This window comes from Rhinopithecus bieti, unplaced genomic scaffold (genome assembly GCF_001698545.2).
Source record: "Rhinopithecus bieti isolate Rb0 unplaced genomic scaffold, ASM169854v2 scaffold_13243, whole genome shotgun sequence".
NCBI classification, from domain to species: Eukaryota; Metazoa; Chordata; class Mammalia; order Primates; family Cercopithecidae; genus Rhinopithecus; species Rhinopithecus bieti.
The window spans coordinates 201,386-207,210 of record NW_016807353.1 but is presented as its reverse complement, the minus strand read 5'-3'; positions in this window follow the sequence as shown (position 1 = coordinate 207,210).

The window sequence follows — 5,825 nt, the reverse complement described above, 5'->3', positions numbered from 1 at the left end:
AAAAAAAAAAAAAAAGTATACATTAAGATCATGTTTACAAAATAAAGCCTTGTCATCCAAAGTGAAAAATCCAGATGGCAAGATTTAGATGGGGAAGGTCTTGAGAAATCTGTGAATGGAGTTCACTTTTGCAGACAGGAATATGGTTCTAAGGACATTCCATTTCTGAAAATGTACATTTCCACCCACTTTTCCTCTGCTTCTTCCCTTCTCTTCCCTTCCCTTCTTTCCAGACAAGGTCTTCCTCTGTCGCCGACGCTGGAGTGCAGTGGTGCAATTTCAGCCCATTACAACCTCCGCTTCCTGGGCTCAAGTGATCCTCCCACCTCAGCTTCCCAAGTAGCTGGGACTGCAGGCACACGCCATAGCACCCAGCTAATTTTTGTATTTTTCGTACAGATGGGTTCTAACCATGTTGCCCAGGCTGATCTTGAACTCCTGGGCTCAAGTGATCCTCTCGCCTCAACCTCTCAAAGTGCTGGGATTACAGGCGTGAGCCACAGAGCCCGGCCTGCATCCCCATTTGTGACCCTTGACCATGTTCGAGTGGGAAGGGGAAGCCGGGGAAGGGAGGACAGGCTACCTAAGGGCTGTAGATAGAGGTGACTCCTGTGAGCTCTGAGCCCTCAGCCCTTGGGCAGAGGGAACAGAACAGAAACAGACCCTATCTCTGAGCCACCAAGTTCAGACTCGTGTGGCAGGAGACAGATCACACAGCACTATCAACAAAACAACGCAGGGCACAGTGGCTCACACCTGTAATCCCAGCACTTTTGGAGGCTGAGGTGAGAGGATTGCTTAACCCCAGGAGTTCGAGACCAACCTGGCCAACATAGCGAGATCCCGTTTCTCAAAAAAAGACAAAAATTAGCTGGGTCTGGTGACGCACACCTGTAGTCCCAGCTACTTGGGAGGCTGAGGTAGGAGGACAGCTTGAACCGGGGAAGTCGAGGCTGCAGTGAGTTATAATTATGCCACTGCACTCTAGTCTGGGCAACAGAGCAAGATCTCGTCTTCCAAAAAAAAAAAAAAAAAAAAAAGAGACAGAGAAGAATGTAATCAAATGTTTCTAAATTCCCAAAGCGATAACAAAAGCAGACCCAAACAAAAGTAGAGAGAAAATCTTCAAACCCTAAAAGGCTATTCAGGCTGAGGAGCCCACCCGGTGGTGACCGCCAAGTTCTGGGAGGTTTGGGGCAGGGTCATTAGACAATGGAAACCAGGTTATTTTGGAGACAGTCAACTTGCTCCCCAAAATGAGCTGCAAGCAGGTGCCTGTGTGCTCAGCCCAGTCTGGAGCTCAGAGCCTGCCTGCCCCACTGCACCATCACCAGCCCAGCTGAACCAGGGTCCCAGGCAAGCCGTGCAGGCTCCGCGTTGGCCTTGGAGAGAATCACCGACTCTCCCTGAGTTGCCTGAGCTCTGCCTGAAGCCAGCCCTCCCCGAGCTGGCTCGCAATAAACGCCTTGACTTCCCGCCAACTCTTCCTCAACCGTTAAGATTCAGCTCAAATGTCACGGGCTCTGTGCAGCTGCCCTCGCTGCCGCGCCCCACACAGACTTTGTGTTCCTTCTCTGCTCCTGCAGCGCCCCTTGCGACAGCATGCATAATCCGGCTGTGGTGATGTGAGGGTGTCACTCATCACCAGCGTGTGAGCCCCTCCGAGGCCACGTGCCCTCTTTGTGTTTCCAGAGTTCAGGGCCCAGCACGGGGTGCCTACCTCGTATGTGTTTACTGAATGGAGGGGTGAATAAATTCATGTACAAAGAACAGTTTTATTTATTTATTTATTTTTGAGACGGAGTCTTGTTCTGTCGCCCAGGCTGGAGTGCAGTGGTGCGATCTTGGCTCACTGCAATCTCTGCCTCCCAGGTTTGAGCAATTCTTCTGTCTCAGCCTCCCAAGTAGCTGGGATTACAGGTGCCCGCCACCACCCCTGGCTAGTTTTTGTATTTTTAGTAGAGACAAGGTTTCAACATGTTGGCCAGGCTGATCTCGAACTCCCGACCTCAGGTGATCTGCCTGCCTTGGTCTTCCAAAGTGCTGGGATTACAGGTGTGAGCCACCGCGCCTGGCCTTATTTGTTTATTTTCATACAGATGGGGTCTCACTCTGTTGCCCAGGCTGGTCTCAAACTCCTAGACTCAAGTGATCCTCCTGCTTCAGCCTCCCAAACTGTTGGGATTATAGGCACGAGCCACAGTGCCTGGCCCAGTGCTGTCCTTTGAGTTGACCTTGTCATCCAGGAGGATGTTCTGAGGAAGTGTGAAATGATAATATTATTCTAACCCACGATGGATACAGTGGCAGTCTGGAAGGTGAAAGAGGTTGGGTTTGAAATAGATTTATTGGCCGAGTGCAGTGGCTCACACCTGTAATTCCAGCACTTTGGGAGGCCGAGGCAGGAGGATTGCTTCAGCCTTTAAACATGGTGAAACCCTGTCCCTACTAAAAATAGAAAAGTCAGATGGGCATGGTAGCATGCACCTGTAGTCCCAGCTACTCAGATGGCTGAGGCAGGAGAATCACTTCAGCCCTATAGGTTGAGGATGCAGTGAGCTGTGATCATGCCAATGCACTCTAGCCTGGGTGACACAGTGAGACCCTGTTTCAAAAACAAAAACAAAAACAAAAAAAGAATAGAGGACTGGAGCTTGAGAGGGAACTCAGAATAGAAGATATAGATTTAAGAGTCGGCTGGATGCGGTGGCTCATGTCTGTAATCCCAGCACTTTGGGAGGCTGAGGTGGGTGTATCACTTGAGGTCAGGAGTTTGAGACCAGCCTGAACAATATGGCGAAACCTTATCTCTACCAAAAATAACAAAAATTAGCTGGGCATGGTGGCGTGCGCCTGTAATCCCAGCTACTTGGGAGGCTGAGGCGGGAGAATCACTTGAACCCGGGAGGTGGAGGTTGCAGTGAGCCGAGATTGTGCCACTGAACTCCAGCCTGGGCGACAGAGTGAGACTCTGTCTCCAAAAATAAAAATAAATACATAAACAAACAGTGATATAGATGGATAGATACATAAATTACATCATTCACTGGGTAGATTGGTAAGAGAGCTGTAGAGAGAATCTGAGTATAATAGTCAGGGCAGGCTAACTGTTGTAACCAACAGCCCCTCCACATCTCAGTGGTATAACTCAAAAGAAGGTTTTTCCTTCTTATGACAGTTATTTCCTGACATTTGGAGCATGACTTTCCACAACGTTATTCCAGGACCCAGTCTCCTTCCATCTAGTGGCTCTGTCATCCTCCTAGGGCCTTTGAGTGCTCTGCTTTTGACCAGTTGATGGGAGGGGAGAGGCAGAGTAGGATCCTGTGAAGACTTCTAGGGTCAGGTCTTGAAATATCTTTTGCTCACACTCCATTGGCCAGAACAAGACTGCCTCAGTGCAGAGGAAGCTAGGAAATGTAGTTTAGTAGGGTGCCCAGAAGGAAAAGAGAAACAGTCCCTGCCACACTGAGGCAACACCAAAATCTGAGGGTTGGATATAGAAAGAAACGCCTGCAAAAGATAGAAAAGAGCCTTTAAGAGGATTGCTTGAAGCCAGAAGTTTGAGACCAGCGTGGGCAGCATAGCAAGGTCCTATCTGTACAAAAAATAAAAATAAAAAATTAGCCTAGGGTGGTGGCATGCACCTACAGTTCCAACAACTCAGGAGGCCAGGAGTTTGAGGCTGCAGTGAGCTCAAGGCCGCTGCGCTTCACTTAAGCCTGAGTGACAGAGCAAAACCCTGTATCTAAAAAAAGAATTAACCAGGAGAAAAATGACATTTGGAGATCCTGTCTCTAAAGAGAAAAAAAGCTCACTGCATATAGCTCACTTCAGCCTCAGAAGCAGGCCCAGGACTAAATCAAGGCCAGCAAGGTGCTGGGGTGATAAGCAAGCCCGGCCAGCATGGCCAACATGGTGAAACCCCATCTCTACTAAAAATACAAAAATTAGCTGGGCGTGGTGCCAGGCGCCTGCAGTCCCAGCTACTCAGGAGGCTGAGGTGGGAGGATCACTTGAGCTTTGGGCACGGAGGTTGTAGTGGGCCGAGACTGTGCCACTGTACTCCAGCCTGGGTGACAGAGCAAGACCCTGTCTCAAAAAAAGAAAAGTGAGCTGGAGGGTGAGGCCTCCCTAAATGTTGTGGCTTGGGTGCCTTGATCCATCACCCCAGCCCCAGTCCCAGCAGTCAGGTGCGGCAGAGAAAGAAAAGGGAGAAGGCTGGGAAGATGCAAGTGAATTTAGCAAATAGAAGTCCCTGTGAGCAACTGTAGCAAGAAGGGTTTCCAATGAAGAAAGGAAGGCCCTGGGCCGGGCGCGGTGGCTCACGCCTGTAATCCCAGCACTTTGGGAGGCCAAGGCGGGTAGATCATCTGAGGTTGGGAGCTGAAGACCAGCCTGACCAACATGGAGAAACCTTGTCTCTACAAAAAAACACACACACACAAAATTAGCCAGTGTAGTGGCACATGCCTATAATCCCAGCTACTCGGGAGGCTGAGGCAGAAGAATTGCTTGAACCCGGGAGGCGGAGGTTGCAGTGAGTTGAGATCACGCCATTGCACTCCAGCCTGGGCAATAAGAACGAAACTCCATCAAAAAGAGAAAAAAAAAAAAAAAAGAAAGAAAGAAAGGAAGGCCCTGGCAGTTCTTGGACAGGAACTTGCCTGAAGTCCCAGTCCCAGTAACTGGTGGTTTCCTGGTTTTCTGGTTCAGAAGCTGGGCTCTAAGCTCTCTGTGCCCTTAAAGTTCCTTGGAAAGAGGGAAGGGAAGGGAAGTGAATATTAGGTGAGTTCCTACTCTGCTTCATTTGCAGAGTTTTCTCATTGATTCTCAGTTGAACCATGAGGTAGATGTTATGCCATTAAAAAAAATTTTGTTTCTTTAGGGACAGGGTCTCTGTCTGTCACCCAGGCTGGACTGCAGTGACACAATCATGGGTCACTACAGCTTTGAACTTCTGGGCTCAAGTGATCCTCCCATCTCAGCCTACAGGTGTGCACCATGGTACTTAGCTAATTTCTTTTTCTTTTTTTTTTTTTTTGGGAGAGATGGGATCTCTATATGTCTCTATGATGCCCAGGCTGGTCTCAAACTCCTGGCCTCAAGCAATTCTCCTGCCTTGGCCTCCCAAAGCACAGGGATTACAGGCATGAGTCGCTGTGCCTAGCCTGTGATGCATTTTTAAAATTAATTAATTAATTAATTGATTAATTTTGAGACAGAATCTCACTGTGTCGCCCAGGCTGGAGTGCAGTGGCATGATCTCAACTCACTGCAACCTCCACCTCCAGGGTTCAAGTGAGTCTCATGCCTCAGCCTCCCGAGCAGCTGGGATTACAGGCCGCTGCCACCATGCCCGGCTAATTTTTGTATTTTTAGTAGCGATGGGGTTTTGCCATGTTGGCCAGGCTGGTCTCAAACTCCTGACCTCAGGTGATCGACCTGCCCCCACCTCCGCCTCCCAAAGTGCTGGGATTACAGGTGTGAGCCACTGCGCCCGGCCCTGTTATGCCATTTTAAAGCTCAGGAAACTGAGGCACAGAAAAAGGTAAAAAGGTACGTGAGATCAAAAAGGATGGAGTTAGGATTTGAACCCAGGTCCAGGGCCCGTGATTTTCCCAGCACACCATCCAAAATGCCTGCCTGCCCTCACCAGGGAGCACACGCTTACATTCACAGTCTTGGACCCCGGGTTAGGGCCAGGAGGGCTGGGTGTGGGACGAGAACAGGGCCTCCAGTTCCTTCACTGGCTGCGGTAGGATTTCTGAGTTCCCCATCAGAGCCCCTCCTCTGACTTTCAGGGGCCCGCTGAGGAATCTGCA